This window comes from Dipodomys merriami, unplaced genomic scaffold (genome assembly GCF_024711535.1).
Source record: "Dipodomys merriami isolate MVZ:Mamm:240054 unplaced genomic scaffold, mDipMer1.0.p SCAF_11, whole genome shotgun sequence".
NCBI lineage: Eukaryota > Metazoa > Chordata > Mammalia > Rodentia > Heteromyidae > Dipodomys > Dipodomys merriami.
Genome location: NW_027202382.1, coordinates 31623922 through 31645811, shown reverse-complemented (window position 1 = coordinate 31645811; position 21890 = coordinate 31623922). Strand labels below are relative to the sequence as shown.

Below are 21890 nucleotides of genomic sequence, written 5' to 3'. Positions count from 1 at the left end.
ACCAGAGAGGCTTATCTTCATGGGGGGAAAGGAAGCCAGATGGTGGCTGGGGCTCTGAGATATTGGACGAAGGCTGTACGGGGTTGTCTGAGTTCAGAGCAGCAATTGTATCTGCTGGCTACAACAAAGGACAGCAGCATGGCAGTAAGCACACAGCCCTAGTGGGAGATGCAGAGAGACGGCAGACCTTCAGACATCCAGCTACATCTCAAGTAGATGTCCTCATGTAGTGGTGGCACACCGCTCTGAGCCTGTTTCCATAGTCTTTACGTGGGAGCAGGAAGACCACCTTCCTTGTAAGTTTCTTAGGAAAACAAGGATCAGACATATAATGGCCACTGTACTCATAGCAATGTGTATATGGCTGAAGGCCTTCCACCCAGATGGCTGGTGGGATGACGTGGTGGGCTGGCCCATACTGCAAGCCAATCCAGAGCTCCATGGCCCAGTGGCTAGCATCAAAGGAGTGTGAGAAAGCAACTACATGAAGAAAACCCAAAAGCATAAAACATTCTCAGTGTAAAGATTTTCTAAAAAAGAAAAAAAAAGGCGCACAGTTCATGTGAAGGGGAGGAGGAAAGGTAAACCATTTGAGAGGGCCTAACATTTGGGAAGTGCTTTCCGTCCTGACCAAAGTTAAGGGGTTACATAGCATCTCATCTTCTGTGGATTTGCTTTGAGCCCACTGTGTGCTTGCTGTGGACAAATTGATTGCCTCCAACAGGGCTGGTAGGCAAGATTCCCTTCAGCCTCTTCCATCTCACCTGAATTTCCCATTCATTGGGAATCTTGGTAGGATCCAAGACATCAGAAATCCATTGTACTTCCCTCATCTTTAATTTTTGCTGGTAGGATCCAAGACTTGATCCTTTTACTGGTTGCCGCCCCCCCCCCACCTCCATCTTCCATTGCTCTGGTCTCTCAAAATCAGTGAGAGTGATAAGCCCTAGATCATCAACTCCCTGATGCCTTCTCTGAACCCATGTGGCTTTTCACTTTCTCCCCTCCCAAGCACATATGTGTGTGTGTGTGTGTGTGTGTGTGTGTGTGTGTGTGTGTGTGTGTGTGTGTATACACACACACATATATATAAAAAACACATATCATGGGCTGGGAAGGTGGCTCAGTGGTAGAGCGCTTGCCTTGCGTGCATGAGGCCCTGGGTTCGATTCCTCAGCACCACATAAGCAAAAAGAAAAAAGCCGGAAGTGGCGCTGTGGCTCAAATGGTAGAGTGCTAGCCTTGAGCTGAAGAGCTGAGGGACAGTGCCCAGGCCCAGAGTTCAGGCCCACGACTGGACCCAAAAAAAAAAACCCACATATCATGCGCATACATGCATCATGCCTATAGACACATTCAGTATCTGACATTCAGTATCTGTCTGTCTGTCTGTCTGTCTGTCTATATGGATCCCAAGGAACATATTTGTACCTAACAACTTGGGTGTCATGTGTCAGTTACTCTGCTGACTTTATTCATATTGCATGCATACACATACACATACATGTTCATTTAATATCCTTAAAGAATAGTCACAAGAGAATGATGTCTTAGAGGAGTAAATATAGTCATTATATTCAATGTAAATTATGTTAAAAATTAGCTACGTATCTTGAGGGTAGAGACCAGAAGGGGAAAATGGGGGAGAATGGAGGAAGGGGTGACATTGTCCAAGAAGCACTGTGCTAACAAGCTGATTTATTCTACAGCTAAATAATAATAAAAAGGGGAAAAAAGAACACAGTATTTTGAGGTTAAAAAGCTGGAACCTATCCAGGCACTGATATCTCACACCTGTAATCCTAGCGACTCAGGATTCAAAGGTAGGCCAGGCAAGAAAATCTGTGAGATTCCTACCTTCAATTAATAAGCAAAAGGCCAGAAGTGGAGATGTTACTCAAGTGGTCTAGCACTAGCCTTGAGCAAAAAGGAACAGCACTCAAGCCCTAGTTCTGGCACACACACACACACACAAAATTAAAATAAATTAAATTAAAATGCTAGAACCTTCCTTCAGTTCAAAGAGGAGAATATTATAACCAAACCCACTGGAAGGAAGTTAATGATCTCATAGAGTCAGGGAATGAGTAGTGAATTTAGAGCAAAACACTGTAGGAATTTTAAATATTGAAATATAATTTCAGCCATTTCCAAGCACCCACCTCTCCCAAGACCTTTTTCTTTCAGAGAAATTTCTCTTTCTCTGTCATTTCTGGGAATGATGTAAAATAATTATTGAATGCCATGGATTAAGACATTTAATTCCTAAAGCACTGAGATCTGGCATGGAGATTAAGTACCATGGCCACCATATAAACGGTCCTTTCATGTTCCCATCTCTTCCTCTGTAATAAGAGGATAATAATGAAACATGTCTTATGACACTGTTTTGAGCTTAGATGGTCATTAGTATATTATATATGCTTAATCTGTTTCAGCCAGTAACATCTGGGATGTAGTACTTTAAAATATCCCATAAGGGCATTATATTGTAGCACAAAGAATGTGTTCTTCAGAATGGAATAAACTTGAATTTAATCACTAGCTTGCCAATAGCTAGTTGAATGAACTCAGGAAATCATGCCCAAACCACAGGTTTTTCAGTTATAAAATGGTAATAATAATTATTTAGCAGAACAAAGGCAATTCACATACTGTCCCTAGCAAGATATCTGAACTAAGCTCAGTATGGTAGCACATGCCTATAAGCTCAGCGTTTTGGAGGCTTGAGGCAGGAAGCTACCTAGGGAGATCCTATCTCAAAACAACAACAACAGCAATACCTGAACTAAAACACATGGAAAATACATGGTCTCCTGATCCTTTCTCTTTTTTTTTTTTTAATTTAAATTTTATTTTATTTTATTTGAGAACATACTGTACAGAGGGGTTACAATTACATTGGCAGGAGATCCTTTCTCTTGAAACTGACCCAAGAGTCAGTCTTTGGCTGCTGTTTTCCATTTGTAAATGAGGCATGTATAAGTCAGGATTGGCCAAAGTATGCTGAGTTAACAATGCTGTTATTGCATAACATCGTAACAAAGGCTCGATTCTCATTCATTCAACCAAACTCAACACACGTTGGTTGGCAATCTATCACTCAGAGACCCACAGTGTTGGAGGCGCCATCCTATTGTCAATGTAATGCCTATGGAGTCTCATGGAATAGACAGAATTACATGGTTTCTGCTGAAGGGGAGGAAATCATATTCTAGGAGCTGAGAGCAGAGAATAAATAAATAGATAGATAGATGCATAATACATGCATACATACATACACACAGATACATACATACATACATACATATACATACATTCACACACATAGATTAGATAGCTAGCTAGCTAGATGCATACATACATACCTACATGTATCAGTGTGTCATTACTTATAATGAATAATGTTCAAAGAGCTCATTATAAGTTGAAAATTCTAATATCATTAGCCAAAATGTACTCTTTTTTTCTTTGCTAGACTGGATTTGATCTTGGGATCTTGAGTTTGATGAGCCAGTGCCCGGTGCTTTCCCACTTGAACCATGCCCTTGCCCATGCTACCAGCACCCCATTTTTTTGTGCCGTTACTAGGGCTTGAACTCTGGGCCTTGGTTCTGTCCTTGATCTTTCGTACTCAAGACTAGCACTCTACTTCTTGAGCCACAACACCACTTCTGGCTTTTTGGTGGTTAATTAGAGATAAGAGCCTCACAGACTTGTCTGCCTTGGCTGGCTTCAAACAGTGATCCTCAGAACTCAGCCTCCTGAATAGCAGGATTACAGGTGTGAGCCATCTGCACTGGGCCCCTTTTGCTTTTGATATTTTTTTTTTAATGAGGTCTCTTGTTTATATCCAGGCTGGCCTGGAGTGCAATTTTTCTATTTATTCCTTCTGTACTGGGGTAACAGATAGGTCTCACCAAACTCATCTTTATTAGTTGAGATGGAGGTCTCAGTAACTTTTTCACTGGAAAGTCTCTTGATCCTCTTGATCTCTGCATCCTAAAACAAAAGGATTACAAGGTATGAGCCAATGTACCCAGCCAAAATTCATTTAACGCCTATAACCAAATATCATTTCTTGGTTTATTCTACCTTAAACAAGTTCAGAACATTTATATCAATTAACAGTTGGGGGAAAAACATCATATAACAGGAAGCTTTATTTTACTGTACTGAAAATTATGGATACATCATATTTTGTCTATACCTTGTTTATATATTATATGCATTATATATGTACATGTATACATGAATATATATTAAAAATGAACATATGAATATAATATTTAGTGAATAATGAATATAGTAGATGAATATAAAGTTCATATATATATATATATATATATATATATATATGTACACACCAAGGGAAAATGTGCAAAATTTTCTGTGGCTACATGTTTCCAGTGTGTGTGTGTGTGTGTGTGTGTGTGTGTGTGTGTGTGTGTGTGTGTGTGTGTGTGTGTGTATGTGTGTGTGTGTGTGTGTGTGTGTGTGTGTGTAACAAATATTTATTGAGAGTTTATCATGTGACATGCCACTGGGGCGGTTATCTGAATAAAACAGACAAAATCCTTATTCTTGTAAACTTGCTACTCAAGTGACAAGCCAATAAATAATATAACCAACAAGGGAATATGTGATGTATTAGAAAACTATACATATTTTGAAGAAAAAAATGTAGTGGTGGATAAATGGTATCAGAAGTAGCACATGGATGGACTTGAGATCCCTTTTATAAGGGAGGAGTTACCACAAAAATTGAAAGCTGAGAAGGGACAGAAAGAACTGGGGATGGGTAGAATAAGGAGCCAGTACAGGTTACTGGGGAGCATACCAGGGGTTCAAGGTGAAACTCCACTACACTGAACAGAGTTGTTTATTTCTGTTTAACAAGGAACTATCAGATGCAGGTGAGGGTCATTAAGATAACAATTCACACGAGATGTTGGGCAGTTACCATTTGCCAAGAATTGGGTGAAACTGCAGGAATCCTCCACACCACCCTGGGAGCCAGATGGAAGTGTGTTTATTTTATCAACAAGGAAAGTCAGGAGGAGGTAATATGCTCCTACTGTGTTTCAGCCCATAAGCAAAGGAGATGGTACTGAAATACAGACCCGGCCCCACTTTCCAGTCCATGATCTAAACTGCCACCAGACTATGCAGATTTGAATAGTCCCATAGGCCCAGTCCTCATCTTCTTAAATTTACAAATAAACCAAACTGAAACAGCTCACTTAAGGTTCCATTGAAGGTTTCATAGTTTTAAAATAACTCTTGAATTTTGTGAGGAAATATAGGATACCAGTCAAGGCAGGAGATATAGTTGCTCAAACTCAGAAATCAGAAAGCTAAAGACAGAACTGGTTGCATACCCCCCCTACCAAGGACCACCATTTTTAGTCCCCCTCCTTGTGATGGATTCTATTAGATTCTTTTGGTCATTTTACACTGAGGTTGAAGTCAAGGCATGGTTCATGCTAAGGACCATGCTCTGCCACTGAGCTACATGCCAGCCCTTCCAGTGGTTTTTGTTTAGCTATTTAATATAGTCTTTTTATTTTTGAGATATTATCCACGTTACATTTCACTTTTCTGAAGCATACAAGTCTGTGGAGTTTAGATTTCAGATATTCATAACTTTGTATAACCATCACAACAAATTCCAGAACATTTTTATCCCCCTAAGAAGGAACTCTCTGTAACCCATTAGCAGTTTTCCCATTACCCTCTCCCTCTTGCTCCTGGAAACCGCTAATCTAGTTTCTGTCTCTAGGAATTTGTCTGTTGTGGTGACTTCACATAAATGGAATCATGCAATATGGGTTTTTGTGTCTGGATTCTTTCACTTAACATAATGTTTCAGGGTTCAGTGAAGACAGAGCTTTGAGCAAGGACTTCATTCCTTTTTATGGCTGGATAATATTCAATTATATGGATATACCACATTTTGTTTATCTGTTCATCAGTTGATGGATATTAGGGTCACTGTATACTTTTTCAGCTGTGTGTTGTGAATCATACTGCTGTGAAAATTTACATGCAGGTTTTTCCATGGATAGATATGTATTTGATTTTCTTCTGCATGAATCTAGGAGAAATTGGGGTCATATGGTAACCCTGTGTTTAACTTTGAACAAGAGCTGCCTAACTGCTTTCCAGTATAGCTTCACCACTGTACATTCCCTGCAGCAATATAAAGGATTTCAATTTCTCCACATCCTTTCTAACATGTTTTTGTTTTACTGTTATTGTTGTTTTTGGTTTTGTGCCAGTCCTGGAACTTGAACTGAGGGCCTGAGCATTGTTCCTGAACTGCTTTTACTCAAGGCTAGCACTCTACCACTTGGAGCCATAGCTCTACTTCTGGACTTCTGGTGGCTAATTGAAAGTAAGAGCCTTACTGACTTTTCTGCCCAGGCTGGCTTTGAACCATAGTCCTCAGATTTCAGTCACCTGAGTAGCTAGAATTACAGGCATGAGCCACCAGTGCTGGCATTTTTTTAAAACCGGTCCTGGGGCTTGAACTCAGGGTCTTGGGCACTTTCTCTTGGCTTTTTTCTCAAGGCTGGCTCTCTACCACTTGGGCTACTCCACTTCTGGTTAACACTGTTATTTTGTGTCTTTATACTCAGTGTGCATTAATTGGTGTGTCATTGTGGCTTCGTATTTCCCTAGTGAATAATGATTTTGAGCAGATTTTTGTAGTTAGTATCCATTTTATATCTTCTATGAGAATTGTCTATTCAAAATTTTTCCAAGACTTAAATCTCCCTTTTTTTTGATAATTGAGCTATAATACTTCTTTATATATTCTACATATGAGGTCCTTGTCAGATATAACATTTACCATTCTTTTTTTCCTATTCCAGATTGTTTTTTAACTTTCTTTAATGTGTTCTTTGAAGCACAGAAGTTTATAATTTCAATGAAGCCTAATTTATGTTTTCTTTGGTTGCCTCTGTTTCTGAAGTTGTATCTAAGGAAAATAGTTACCTAATCTAAGATTATAAAGATTTTTTTTCGCCAATGGTTTCTTCTAGGAGTTTTAGAGTTGTAGCTTTTCTTTTAAGGTCATTGATCTATTCAACGTTATTTTTTATATATAATATGTGATAGGGCACCAATCCCCTTTTGAGAATTTTATTTTGTCATGTGGGTATCAATAATTTCCTTTAGTTAAGGAGGGTGCTGTTAAGGAGACTGTTCTTGCTGTGAATTTTATGGATCATAGAGTTTCACATGTAGTGACAACTTTGTTAAATGTGAATAATTTTAATAATTTAGTAAATAATTTAAATGTGTTAAGCGCATGAATAAGTCATAGGAGACTTTGGCAAGCATAAACTATGATGGAGTTGGAAATTGCTTCAGTTGTTTCACAAACTGCTTGAGCATGAAGTCTATTCATTAGTACCATAGAAATTCAGAGTTAGAAAAGACTTCGGAGTCAATTAAATCGACCTTTCTTTTTCAATAGCTTACTGCCCCAGAACAGTTTTTTTTTCTTTTTTTAAAAACATTTATTCATTAATTTTTATTAATAAGTTTTTTATTGTGAAAATACCGTACAGAGGGGTTAAAATTACATGGGCAAGGTAATGAGTACATTTCTTATCAAGCATTGTTGCCTCCTCCTTTGTTTCCCCTTACCATCCCTGCCTCCCATCTCCCTCACCACCCCCTCCAACCCTGGCCAAAGTTGTAAAGTTTGTTTTTCAACACCTCATTGTTGCAATGGGTCCACCTGTATCCCTATTTAAACAATTTGCTTTTTCCCTTCCCCTCCACAAATTATACCAACATAAAATACAGTGAAAACAGGGTTATGCCATGGGGGAGGGACATACAAAGCAACAAAGAAATCATCTTATAATTATGTTAGAAACAATAGCAAGAAAGAAAACAATTTGAGTCCTTATCTTAGGGTTCATTTCACCTAACATCAAACTTATCTGACCATTTCTACTTGTTTCAGACATATACTAGTTATTGCAAATAAGGGAAACCATGGGACCTATGTTTCTTTGGGCCTGGCTTACTTCACTTAATATACTTTTTTCCAAGTCTTTCCATTTCCTAACAACTGGGGCAATGTCATTCTTTCTGATGGAGGCATAAAATTCCATTGTGTACATATAACACCTTTTCTTGATCCATTCATCTACTGAGGGGCATCTGGGTTGGTTCCATATCTTAGCTATGGTAAATAATGCTGCAATAAACATAGTTGTGCTGGTAGCCTTAGTATGGTCTTGTTTGTGATCATTTGGGTAAATGCCCAAAAGTGGGATTGCTGGGTCATAGGGGAGCTCTATGTGGAGTCTTTTGAGGAACCACCGTACTACTTTCCAAAGTGGTTGAACAAATTTACACTCCCACCAACAATGCAGTAGGGTTCCCTTCTGTCCACATCCCCTCCAGCATCTGTTGTTGTTAGATTTCTTGATTATAGCCATTCTAACTGGGGTGAGGTGGAATCTCAATGTTGTTTTGATTTGCATTTCTTTTATGGCTAGAGAGGTTGAACATTTCTTCATGTGTCTATTGGCCATCCTTCTTTCCTCTTTTAAATATTCCTATATTTAAATCTTTTTTAAAATATTGTTTTTAGTTTGAAAATACTGTACAGAGGGGTTACAGTTACATGAGCAAGATAATGAGTACATTTCTTATCCTTTGTTTTTCCCTTACCATCCTGTTCCTCCCACCTCCTCAACTACACTTCCCCCCTCACCCCCCAAATTGTAAAGTTCGTTTTTTGACATAGCATCTTGTACATTTCACTGTTGCAATGGATCAATCTGTATCCCTATTTAAACATTTCGTTTTCTCCCTTCCCCTCCCCAAATTATACCAACATCAAATACAGTGAAAAAGGGTTATACCATGGGGGAAAAACATATAAAGCCACAAAAAAATTCACATGGTACGTTATAAATATGTTAGAAACAATAGCAAGTAAGAAAAAACCACTTGTGTCCCTATCTTGGGGTTCAGTTTGCTTAACATCATCTTATCTGACCTTTTCTGCTTGTCCCAGACATATACTAGTTATTGCAAATAAGGGAAACCATGCGACCTACCTTTCTTTGGGCCTGGCTTACTTCACTTAATATAATTCGCAGAACAGTTTTTAAATACTGCCTAGGTGGCACAGTCAAGTAATTATAGAATAAGTACAAAACTAGGGCACTAGTTCGGTGTTGTTTCTTCTGTACCAATGTTTCTCATCATTGCAGATTCATTGAGTTTTAGGTTCTGAGTTTCAGTTGGGCAAGACTTTCCAGAGGGCTGCTTGCACTGACTACAGCCACCTGCACAGAAGCACGTGATGGTTCCTGTCAAAGGCTCTCCCTAATTGGTTACGTATGTCCTCAAAGCACCGTATCAACTTCAGAAGATATGTTGTATTTTAGGGGGAAATTACTGTATTTCCCAGGAACCCATTCTGAACCCAACTTCTCACATTCCCAACCCACAACATTCTTGGTATGCAGATAATGCTAAATCAATGTATGTTGTCAAATTAACTTTAAAAACAAAAAACAAGAGAGAGGTTCTTCTACCCTCTGTTAAATTTTCTAGGTACTGTGGCCAATAAAACTTGGCTATAAACAGGTAGGTTTATTTCTAGATTCTCCATCTTGGTCAGTATCTAACATTACACTAGTATCAGACAGTGTTAGTTACTTCCTGTAGTGAATTTTGAAATCTCAATGTGTGAATTCCCTAGCCTTCTTTCATTTTTAAAGATTATTTACCTTGCATTTCAATATAAACCTTAGAAGCTGCTTGTCAACTTCTATGAAGTATCCTTCATAGGAAAGAATTATGTTAAATCTGCAGAAAATTTGGATATATTTCCACTTTAGCAATTTTTCTCATTCCAGTCCATGAACACAAGATGTCTTTCTGTTTATTTTTTTCCATTTACTCTACTTTTATTTCCAAAACACTTTTGTTATTGTGAAGGCAATGTACAAAGGGGTTACAGTTACATAAGTAAGGTAATGAGTATATCATTTTCTCCCATTCCCAGCTTTGCTAACTCCCCTCCCATCCAGGTTGTAAAATTCATTGCCAATATAGTCTCTAGTACATCTTTTTTTAATTTTTTAAAGTCATATAGTTTTCAATGTTTATGTCTTGCATTTGCTTCATTAAATATATTCCTGCATTATGTTTTGAGGGGTTTTTTGTTGCCATTATAAATGGTTTGTTAATTTTATTTCCTATTTGTTTACTGCAAATATATAGAAATATAACTTTTTGAATATTTATTGGGTAGAGTGAACTATCACTGAACTTATTTTTTAATATCTATATTTTGAAGGCATGTTACTAGATCATGTATCTGCAAATTGAGATTTGTATCCATTATTCTTTGCTAACTGGATGTATTTTGTATTTCTTTTTCTTACCTAGTTGCCCTTTATCATAATATGAAACAAATGGTGAAAGATGACATCACTAACTTGCTACTGGTCTCAGGGGAAATATTTTCAGTCTTTTAGCATTAAATATAATATTAGCCATGGGCTTTTTACGGATGCCACTTATATTAAAGAAATTTACTTTAATTTATAGTATAGAGGGGTTATTTTTTGTCATAAAAGGTTGTTGGGCTTTATGACAGCTTTTCTGTCTTTATTGATCATGTAATTTTTGTATTTTATTTGGTTAATATGATAGAATGTATTGATAGATTTTTTTTTAATGTAAACATGTAATCTTGCTTTCAGGAGATGATTGTAGGGCATAGCCCTTATTATAGTTGTCCAATTTAGTTAGACATATCAGGCTGTACTTTTCTTGTGATGTGTTTGTCTGGTTTTGATGTGATAGTCATTCTGTCCTTACTGAATTAGTTGTCAGTGTCCCACCTCACCCCCAATTATTTTAGGAGAAGAGTTGGAGGATGCTAGTGTTAATTAATATAAACATTTGATATAATTCACCCATGTAGGCAGCTGATGACCCATCACTAATTAGGAAGAGAAAGCAAAGTACGTGGGGAGAGGTTGTCACCTGGGCTCACACACAGTGTTCATCAGGGCAAACACAAGACTTCACAGTCAGGTAGGTCTGTGTCCAACTCCAAGTTCAGCAAGTTTTGTTGGTTGGGGAGCCTGAACTCTGGACCTGTGTGCTGTCTCTCAGCACTTCAGCTCAAGGCTAATATTCTACCGCTTGAGCCACAGTGCCACTTCCGACTTTTTCTGTTTATGTGGTGCTGAGGAACCGAACCCAGGGCCTCATGCATGTGAGGCAAGCACTCTACCACTGAGCCACCTTCCCAGCTACTCACTGCATTTTTTTAACGCTCTTATCTATTTTTTTAATGTTAATTTTTTTAATTGTAAAGATACTGTACAGTTACATGAGTAAGGTAATGAGTACATTTCTTCTTGAGCATTGTTACACCTTCCTATGTTTTTCCCCAGCTATCCCTTCCCTCCCCACCTCCCCAACTCTACTCTCTCCCCACCCCAAGTTGTACAGTTCATTTTCAACATAGTGTCTTGTACATCTCATTGTTGCAATGGGCCAGCCTGTATCCTTGTTTCAGCATTTTGTTATTTCCCTTCCTCTCCCCAAATTAGAAAAATGTATATAAAAGATGCAGGGCACTGGAAGCAAACACAGTAAAAACAGGGATTATACCATGGCTGAAGAACATACAAAAGAAATCACATTGTACATTATAAGTACATTACCATATAAGATGGTGCTGAGGGAAATGAACCCCAAGATAGAGACACAAGAGGGTTTATCTTTGTTGCTGTTGTTATCTACTATTTAAAGTAGGTGCTATTGTCACTGTGTGACTAACAAGGAAACATCACCTTGTAGATGCGTTATGCCTGTGGGGTTTGAGATGGAGCTCTAGTCAGATCTTATAAAAACCCATCACTTGGGCTGGGATGTGGCTTAGTGGTATCATGCTTGCTTTGAGTGCATGAAGCTCTGGGTTCAATTTCTCAGTACCACACAAACAGAGAAGACCAGAAGTGGTGCTGTAGCTCAAGCGGTAGAGTGCTAGCCCTGAGCAAAAGAAGCTCAAGGACAGTGCCCAGGCCCTGAGTTCAAGTCCCAGGACTGGCAAAAAAAAAAAAGGAAAGAAAGAAAAAAATCACTATTATTACTTACAGTAGTAAGTAATCACTTTTGCAAGTATTTGACTTTTAAGAAGCATTGTTTCTACTTTACTTAAATCTCATAAGTAAGCAAGACAATAGTTTTTTTTTTTTTACTGTGCCAACTACTCTTTTAGATGTTTTCCGTGCCATTCCATTCTTATCCCAATCTTGTGAAACAAATATTATTTATTCCAGTTTCTAGATTGGGAGAAGGCTCTTGGAGATGATAAAAACAGGAAATAGACTAAGCTAGGAAATCAGCTCAGTCTTTGAAACTGAGTGAACAAGTACAGGGTTTGTTCATTTCCCTTACCATCCCCTACCCATGGGAAAATGGACCTCTTATATGGAAGGGAGTAGATGAACTTAGCTTAAAGTAGATAAGTACTAGCATATATGAAAGATTCCCTGGCTTAATGTCCAGGGGTTAATACATATCAATGGACTCTGCTTTGCTTTTCCTTGTTGGGTTTACAATTTACAAAATTTGACAACAAAAGCACTGTGGAAAAAGTAGACTTTGGGTAGAACACAGAAGAGAAGCAATGTTCATGTTGAAAGTGGACAGTAGATGATGATGTTTATTTAGAAAGGTCTCTTCCTAGTCAATTTGGCAATATGAAATTCATCCTTCTCATTAGCCACAAATTCTCTAAACTGTGACTCAAGACCTGGTTAGGAAACAATGAATGACTAAAAATGTCATTTACAAATAGTATTGGACTTGAAGTGGTATGCCCCACTGGACTACCACTGCTATCTCTACAGCTTTTGGAAAAATAAGTTCAGATTCCTGTGGTCACTTCCTTCTTTGTGAACTGAATTTCATCAGATGATTTTCCTGGACATTTGTAAAGGGAACAGACTACTATTCTCCAGAAGAGTAGAAGCTCCCAGTACAATATATAGTAGATGCCCAGGGAAGGTACGTTGATTCTCTAATGTACCTTCACATCGGTAATGACTATTTGGTTTAATGACATCCCTGTAGGTTCACATCAAGTACCTGGGGCACAGAGAGGTTAGATATACTGATCAATCCACAAAATGAGCTACTGCCAAGAGAGAACCTAGAAACCATATTCTGTACTTCTCATTTTAACATACTTTCAAGTTACATCTTCTTTCTGAAAAATTATTACCAAAGTTGTTTGAAAATTGTTCGTATCTGAGTTTTGGAAATGGACTCCGTGCTGGTGGCTCATGCTTGTAATCCTTGCTACTCAGGAAGCTGAGTGCCAAGGACAATGGTTCAAAGCCAGCTGGAGCAGGAAACTCCATGAGACTCTGATCTCCAATTTAACACCAAAAAACCAGGAGTGGGGCTGTGGCTCAAAGTGATAGAGTACTAGCCTTGAATAAGCCCTACAACCACCACCACCAACAACAAACAAAATGCTGCCCAATACACATTCAAAGAATAAGGAACCCAAGAATATAAGTTGGAATGAAATAATTGGATATGCTGTACCTAATATATTTTTTTAATCATCATACTATATTAATCTGTTTGCTTTATCTCAAACAGCCTATTAAATGATAAATACTTCCCAGCTAAGAATGATGGTCAGTCCAGCTGTGTGTTATTATTTTGATTCATGCTATGGAGATAAATGTAGGAGGAATAAAAGAGGGGGAACAAGAAGGGGTGAAAGGGAAGGACAAAGATAATACCTGTGGCTAAAGCCAAACTCAGTGTCAACCTGAACTTTTCTTTCAACAAGTGTTGGCTTAGTTGAAGAATGAATGAATGGATTTAGAGGGAATATTTGCATATTCAAATCCATTCGTTTATTCCTGAGTAGTTAGGATTATGGTTGTGAGCCACTGGTGCCCAGTAGCCTGCTCGTTATTCTTAAGGCTAACCTTGATATTCCTCGGCTATTGGAAGCAGGGATAATTTTTCCTAGTAGTAAGTGCCCAACTGGACATCTGGGAAATGGAGGCTATCTAAGGCCACACTGCTTATTTGGTGTTGATACTCAAGCTGAAGCCTAGATCTTCAGCAGACAATTGGAGCCTCAGTCCAAGGGCCAAAAGAGCTGTGACCGTGGACTTTGTGTCCTGAGTACTCTGAGCCTCTCTGGGACCAAATGAGATAAGATAAACCAAACTTACATTCTGTAAATAATGCCACGGTTCTACATCCAGGTCTGCAAACCTTCCTCCAGTGGCCCAATGAGCAAATATTTTATTCATTATGGATGCTATGGTCACAGTCACTCCTATCTGCGACTCTAGTGTGAAAGCAGCCACAAAAATACATGACAAGCAGACAAAGAGAGAGAGAGAGAGTGGCTGTTTTCCATTAAGACTTTATTTCCAGAATGGGCAGCAGGCCAGCATTGGGCCCACAGGCTGTAGTTTGCTGACCCTGCTCGCCATGCTTGGGAGTTGTTACATTTGCCCTTGATCATATAACAAATGACCTCCAAACTCAGCAGCAGTTTCAAATAACCGTTTTGTTCTCTCCATGGATTTGGTGTGCTTTCTCTGCTCTGTGGAGCATGGGACTTGAATTGTAAGGGTTCAAACCTGGGATGAGCCAACATCATCCCTTGGGCTGACTTTTCTGAAGGCTCCCTTACTCATGGTCACATGACCTCCAGCTGTGGTTTGGCATCCTCCTACCACAGCAGCCTTCGAGCAGTCAGGTTTCTTGCTAATGGGATACTTCTGGTTCTTAGGGAGACAATTTCAGAGAGCAGGGTAGGAGTTGCCTTTCTCTGAATGTCCAGACTCAAAAGTCACACAGTTTCTCTTCTACCATGCTCTGCTAGTGAAAGCACACCTGAGCCTATTCCACATTCAAGGTGAAGCACAGATATGAGGGACTTGGGACTAATGGTCTTAAATCCATTATAGAAAAGATTACAAGTGTAAATACATACACTTCATATAATATCTGCTGCTTTCTTGTCACCTACCATGTTCTTTCCCCATCCCTTTGACATAGGTAATATTATCCTATATAATTTGAAGGCAAAAACTGAGAGGTTAATATACTTGTCTAAAGTCACAAAGTCAGCTGGTTATAGGACTAAGCTTTGAGCTCAGGTAGTCAGGCCTCCAGAGTCTGTTCTGGATAAACCTTGCGTACTCTTTTTTGTTGGTGGTGGTGGTCATGGGGTTTGAACTCAGAGCCTGGGTGCTGAGCTCTTCTGCTCAAGGCTAGAGCTCTACCACTTTGAGCCACAGCTCCATCTCTGGTTTTCTGGTGGTTTATTGGAGATAAAAGTCTCACAGACTTTTCTGACTGGGCTGACTTTGAACTGGGATCCTCAGATCTTAGCCTCCTGAGTACCTAGGATTACAGGCATGAACCCCAGTGCCCAGCTTCATAGTGTGTCTTTCTGTGGCCCAAAACAGTTGAGAGTGCTCTTGCTACTACTGGAGAAGAGTTGGATTAAGGACCTGAGTCTTTAGACTATAGGCTATCTAGCAGTCTTGTACCTCTAGCTAGGTTCAAACAACATTGTACACTTAGTGTGGATACAGACTGCCTGAGCATGTGGGTAGCACAAGGGAAAAGGTATGGCACCCAGTTTTGTTCACAAGAACCTAAAAGGGTCATAGGAAGGCTGAATTCTGATTCTCACCATTCTGTAAGATGGACTTTTAATTCCTTGTTTTATAGATAAGGAAACAGAAGCTTAATGGTGAAGCTACTTGCCCAGTAGCTGGCAAAATCCATAGTGAAATCCAGAGTAGGAGAGGAGACTGATCAGGAAGGAATAAAACCCACTCTGTCAGAAAAGAGATTTGTCTTTCCCTAGACCATCAGATCTAAATAGAGATAGGAGGGAGACTAAGACTTATCCAGGTGGGTATCTCCAATATCCCATCCCTCACACCCAGAGCTGGTGCTGGGACTTGGGGTATTTTTCCCACCACCCCTGACTGCCACATTTTGCTGGGAAAGCAGGCTGGGAGGGGAGTGATGGAGGGGGGTGGTCAGTAAGCGTGAACTTCAAGGAAGTTGTTTGCCAAAGCTATGGGGGGGGGGGGGAGCGTTTTTACAAGACTAGGGCCCTCTGGCCTGGAAACATCTGTTTCCCTTCAAATCAGCGAGGAGACTTTTGCCTCCCCAGAATGCCTAAATCATGTGGTGGCCGGAGAAGAGCAGGCGTTGGCCTGGAGACTTCAAACGCATTTTCCTGGGCTCTTGGGGACCCGTGCCTGACACGGGCCTCTGGGGCTTCATCTGGGCTCTTACCCCCTGTCAGATCTGTGAGAAGCTCTCACCGCCAATTAACTTCTCCGTTTCTTTCTTTCACCCCTGCTGCAAGGAGGTCTGGGGGTCTTGAGTGGAACTGGCAAGAGCTCTTCTTTCCACCCTCCCTCCTCGCATCTCGACTGAAGGCCACCTACTCCAGGTGTGGGGTGGAGAGGGCTGAAGTCAGAACTTTGGGCAGTGGCATAACAATGCTAATAATCGTACGATCGACGGCAATTACTCATCTATGGCTTAGCCCATGGCAGGCACCATGCCCAGCTCTTTCCACACCACATCTGATTTTATTCCAACAAGAAGAACCCTGCATGGTGGCTTTTTAACATTTAACGTAAAGTGCTTCTCACTTTTAAGGGTTGAGGTAAAGCCCCACACAGTCAATACCTGAGCAGAGCCAGATCTTTGATCTCGCTGCTATCCCTTCTTACCAAAACTTTCCATCAAGGCATCTTTTGTTCAGGTTAGATATAAGAGGGCAGATTTCCAGATGTGGGCAATGACCTTGAAAATAATGATTGAATACATTCTTTCTGGCTGTCACTCATTCTGAGTGTTGGAGGGGCCAGTGTCCTTCGCTTAGAGATGAGCCAGAGTTATATTCTCCTAAAGACACCACATACTCAAAGTGGGGGACTACAGAGAAGTGACCAGGCATTACTTAGTTATGTGGTATGTACACCAGAGATGAGGTTTGATGGATAATAGGGTGTTCTGCCGAAGAAGGATAACTTAGTCAGAGCATATATGTGGCTCACTGTACAGGGGATGCAAGGCACTGTGGCTCATACCTATAACCCTAGTGACTCAGGAGGCTGAGATCTGAGGATCACAGGTTGAAGCCAGCCCAGGCAACCTTGAGACACTTATCTCCATTAAGCTACAACAAAAAGATGCTGGAAAGAAAAGTACAGATGGAAAAGTGGCAAGGAGCCACAGCCAAGGCTGCCAGGAAGGAGTTTGTCCTGAGAATGACCAACTTCATCCCAGAAAATGGTGAGGCTGATAGGAACAACAATGTCCTCACAATGACAAGGAGACAGTGAGCAATTCTTTCATTGGATTTTCTCCACAAAGTATTTTTTGCTTGCTGTTTTGTGCCAACTTCTTATTTGTTTTATATATCTCTTTGTTTGTGCTGGTACTGGGGTTGGAACTCAGGGCTATATGCTCTCACCCAGCTTTTCCTGCTCAAGACTGCCTATCACTTGATCCATACCACTAGTCTAGGGTTTTTCATTGTTTGGCTTTGTTCTAGCTAATTGGTGGTAGAGTCTCTTTGACTTTTTCGACCTGGCTGGCTTTGTACTTTTGCCATCAAATCTCAGCCCTCCTGAGTAGCTAGAATTATTGGTGTGAGCCATCAGTACATGGCTTCATTTCAATTTGATACATGAAGTCCATATTACTTTAGCTATTCAACACCTTCACTACAGTCTGTGGAAATGCTAGGTTAAACTTGAGCTTCCTGCTCCTTTGGCCAATAGTCTTTCCACTGAAACACAGTAGGAATAGCAATAGTTTGGGCTTGGAGCTTCTGATTCCTAAAAAGCACATCCCGCTTCATCCTTTATAGCCACCTCTTTTATAACCAAAGCTTGCCTTAAGCAGTCAGTCAATAGTACAAGAGACATAAATACAAACATGAGGGCTGGGAAGGTGGTTCAGTGGTAGAGTGCTTGCCTCACATGCATGAGGCCCTGGGTTCGATTCCTCAGCACCACATAAGCAGAAAAAGAAAAAGCCGAAAATGGTGCTGTGGCTCGAGTGGTAGAGCACTAGCCTTGAGCTGAAGAGCTGAGGAACAGCGCCCAGGCCCCGAGTTCAGGCCCCATGACCGACCAAAAAAAAAAAAAGTATAAACATGAGTCACTTTCCCTTTTGAGCCTTGATTTCTCCATCCATAAAATGAGGATTCAAAGTTAGGGGTGGGGGGCGGGAGTTTTAGGTTACATTCTCTCTCATTAGAGAGGTAATGCCAAGTAAAAAGCAGCTCATACCCTTCCTGATCCCCTGAAAAACACAGAACTCAACTCTCCTCTCCCTCCTCCCCTTCCCTCTGCTTCTTCCCTTCTTCCTGTGTCTTTTTGTCTGTGTCTCTCTTTTTCTGTCTCTCTCTTCTCCCCTCCCTTATTCTCTCTCACACCTTCTCTCTCTCTCTCTCTCTCTCTCTCTCTCTCTCTCTCTCTCTCTCTCTCTCTCTCTCTCTCTCTCTCTCTCCCTCTCTCTCTCTCTCTCTCTCTCTCTCTCTCCCTCTCTCCCTCTCTCCCCTCCCTCTCCTCTTTTCTATATGTAGGCCTATCATTCTCTCCCCCTCACCACAAAAGCCCTCCAAGCCCAGCCTGGTCCTCTAACTGATTTCAGATGTGTCTCTGGAACAGTTCTACAGTTACAACCGAGACAGGCAGGAAGTGCATGGCCTTGTGACTTTTGACCCCAGCCTGTGAGGTTGACATCTTCCTCTTGGCACCCCTCCCTCCCTGCCTTGCACACACCTCGAGCTGGGTGGCCCAAGGTCTCTGCCATCCTGAGGCTTCCACCGACAAACCTGGTTACTGAACCAACACAAATAGAAATGACTTTTAAGGAGCAAACATTGACCTGGGACTATTACTATGATGCCTGTGTCCCTGGGGTTTGATCCTCAATGTGTGACCTATGGGTAATTTCACCCCGTGTTATAGGTAAGGAGCCTGAAGCTCAGAGAGGGTCAAATGACTTCCAAAGAATACTCAAACTGTAGATGGAGAATGCGAAAATTCTGTCTAGAATTTATCATTGAAGACTAGGCTAGGGGTATAGCTCAGTGGTAAGGAATTAGCCTAGTATTTGCAGGGATCTGGGTTCAATCCCAAGCACTGAAAAAAAAAAAGTAAATGAACACCGAAGGCTACTTCCCAGCACAGTGCTATTCATCAACAGCATCATAGATACCTCTCTGCTTGGCCAAGCAGAGAGCAGACCCTGGATCCTCTGGTGGAGACATCACATGGCAGAAACGTCATGAAAATCTAAGTGGCCAACTGGAAAACAGAGTTAAACATATTCAGTTTATCCTGGGCCTTCAGGATCCATTACATGTTCCATTCACCACAAGCCTCTCTATGTAACTCTCACCTGAAATACATCTTCTTTTCAAAGTCCAATAAATAATGTGTACTCTTACACAAGTAAGTGTTCTACGTATGGTCTTTATCCCAATTTGCAACTACCAGATCTTCCTCACATGTAATCACTGAGATAACTTCGTAAAAGCAGCTTAGTCTGCAAAGTGTTCCTCATTGTATTGATGGAGAAAACAAGTGAGAAATGAGATCCTTTCCCTTCCTTCCCCCCCTTTTCCCACTCTTCCCTTCCCTACGCTACTCTTCCCTTCCTTACCTTTCTCTTCCCTTCCTTACCGTTCTCTTCCCTTCCCTTCCTTCCCCTCCTCTCCCCTCTCTTTCATCCCTTCTGCTCCTCTTCTCTCCCTTCTATTTCCTTTACCTCCCCTCTCTTCTTCTTCTCTTCCTGTCCCTCTCTTTCTTCCTTCCCCCTCATGTTTTTTTCTTTTTCCTCTCATTTCTTTTATTCACTTTCTTTTTTCCTTTTTTTGTTCCTATCTCTCACTCGCTCACTTGCCTGCATGCTTGCTTGCTTCCTTCTCTCCCACCTCAGCCTTCAGTGTGCTGAAGTTTTAAGTGGGCACTATTTCCAGCTCTTGTGTTTCTTGCTGATTCTTTCCCCACATTTTCTAAGAGCTCTCAATGATAACTTTGGAGATCGTTTACTTTTCATCTCCATCCACGTTCAGCCTGTAAGGAAGGTGATAGTCTCCCTGTCACAATACCTGTTGCAGAGAGCTAAAGAAACTTCAATGAGGTAAATGACTTACACAATGGCACAGAAACATAACAGGAATAGGAGCCTAAATTTGGCCACTTGCAAGGCCAATCCCCTTTCTCAGCTACTTTTCCCTCCCTTTACACTAAGAAGTTTTGACTCATGGGAGCTTTTATATAAACAATCTTTAAGGCATGAGATTATGAAGTCTCAAAGCTGACAGGGTCCAGGTAGATTTGTAAGCTTAGACCCCCCAAACCAATGTAGAGCGTTTAGCAGAGCTAAAGCAGAAAAATGTCAGTGGAGAGCAAGAAGTACAACTTCAGAGTACGATTATAGGCTTAGCTCTTTTCATTTTTAAATCTATGATTTTGGTCAAATTGCCTAGACTTTACCTTTAGTTTCCTGTCCTAACAGACGGAAGTAATGAAGGCAATTATTTTAAGATTTCATGAGACAGAAAAATCTATGAGGTGGCACTACCTCAGTCACACTGGGATTCAGCGTGTGTGTGTGTGTACAACATTTATATCTGCAGATTTGTGGCTAAAGAGAGTAGCCAACAATGGTTTCATGAATAAGATATAGAATCAGACAACACAAAGCCAGTCTTAGTCATTATTGTGTACTTCCCTTAAGCATAAAATAAAGATAGCAATGGCACCTATCATTAAGGAGTGCTTGGGAATGAATTGTGATAATGTAGGTCAAGCTGCTTTAGCTCAATGCTCGATATATATTAGAATCTTAGAATATATTCATTAGTTTGTACAAGTAGTTAATATGTATTGTCTAAGATGTACAACTAGTGAGAGTTCATTATTCTAAAATCTGATAATCATACCACTATGTACGATTTATAGCATGAGTTAAATAGAGGTACTGAGGAAGTAGGAAAGCAAATTGAATAGGACACTAGGACTTAGGGTCTATTTTTAAATTCTATTTTTATTACTATTTTTATTTTTTTGTTATTCATGGGGCTTGACCTCAGGGCCTGGGTGCTTTTGTGCTCAAGGCTAGTGCTCTACTACTCTGAGTCACAGCACTACTTCCAGTTTTCTGGTGGTTAATTGGAGATAAGCATTTCACAGACTTTTCTTGCCAGGGCTGACTTTGAACTGTGATCCTCAGGTCTCAGCCTCCTACATAGCTAGGACTGCAGGCATAGTCTACAACACCCAACTTTAAAAAATTATTATTATTAATTTAAAAATTATCCTTAAGTAGTTGTAAAAAGGAAGTACAATATAGCAAAACAGTTTATGAATACAATGCATCAACATATCAACATGATGCATGTTGATCTTTGACTCACCCCCTTCCCTTATTTTTTCTCAATTTTGTGCATATACACTGAATTCTTATCCATAAGTGGGCGGGATGGCATGACATGATCAGGCCACTCATATGCGCAATCCTTCTTATTACTCTTAACCTGTAAGTCTTCTGGCCTTTGTGAAGCCTTCTCTGTTCCTTTCTTAGACTTTGCATGAATGACAGAACTCAGAGCTTCCCCCAGGTAAACAGAGGCTGCTCTATTAGAAAATCCATATTCTTGGGTTGGACCTGCATCTACCAGGTCTGTATTTATCAGTTGTCTCCATCTAAAACACACAGGTCTACTTTCACCAAGAGAACATTGAGATACATAGGACATTTTGGGGGCATGGCTAGTAACTAACACA

The 21890-nt window shown here is 40.4% G+C and overlaps 1 protein-coding gene across 3 annotated transcripts in view; it reads left to right on the top strand.

Moving 5' to 3' along the window:
* Astn2 (astrotactin 2) overlaps positions 1-21890 on the top strand; it is an 886217-nt gene that overhangs the window by 846958 nt on the left and 17369 nt on the right. The gene's annotated exons all lie outside the window — the stretch shown is intronic.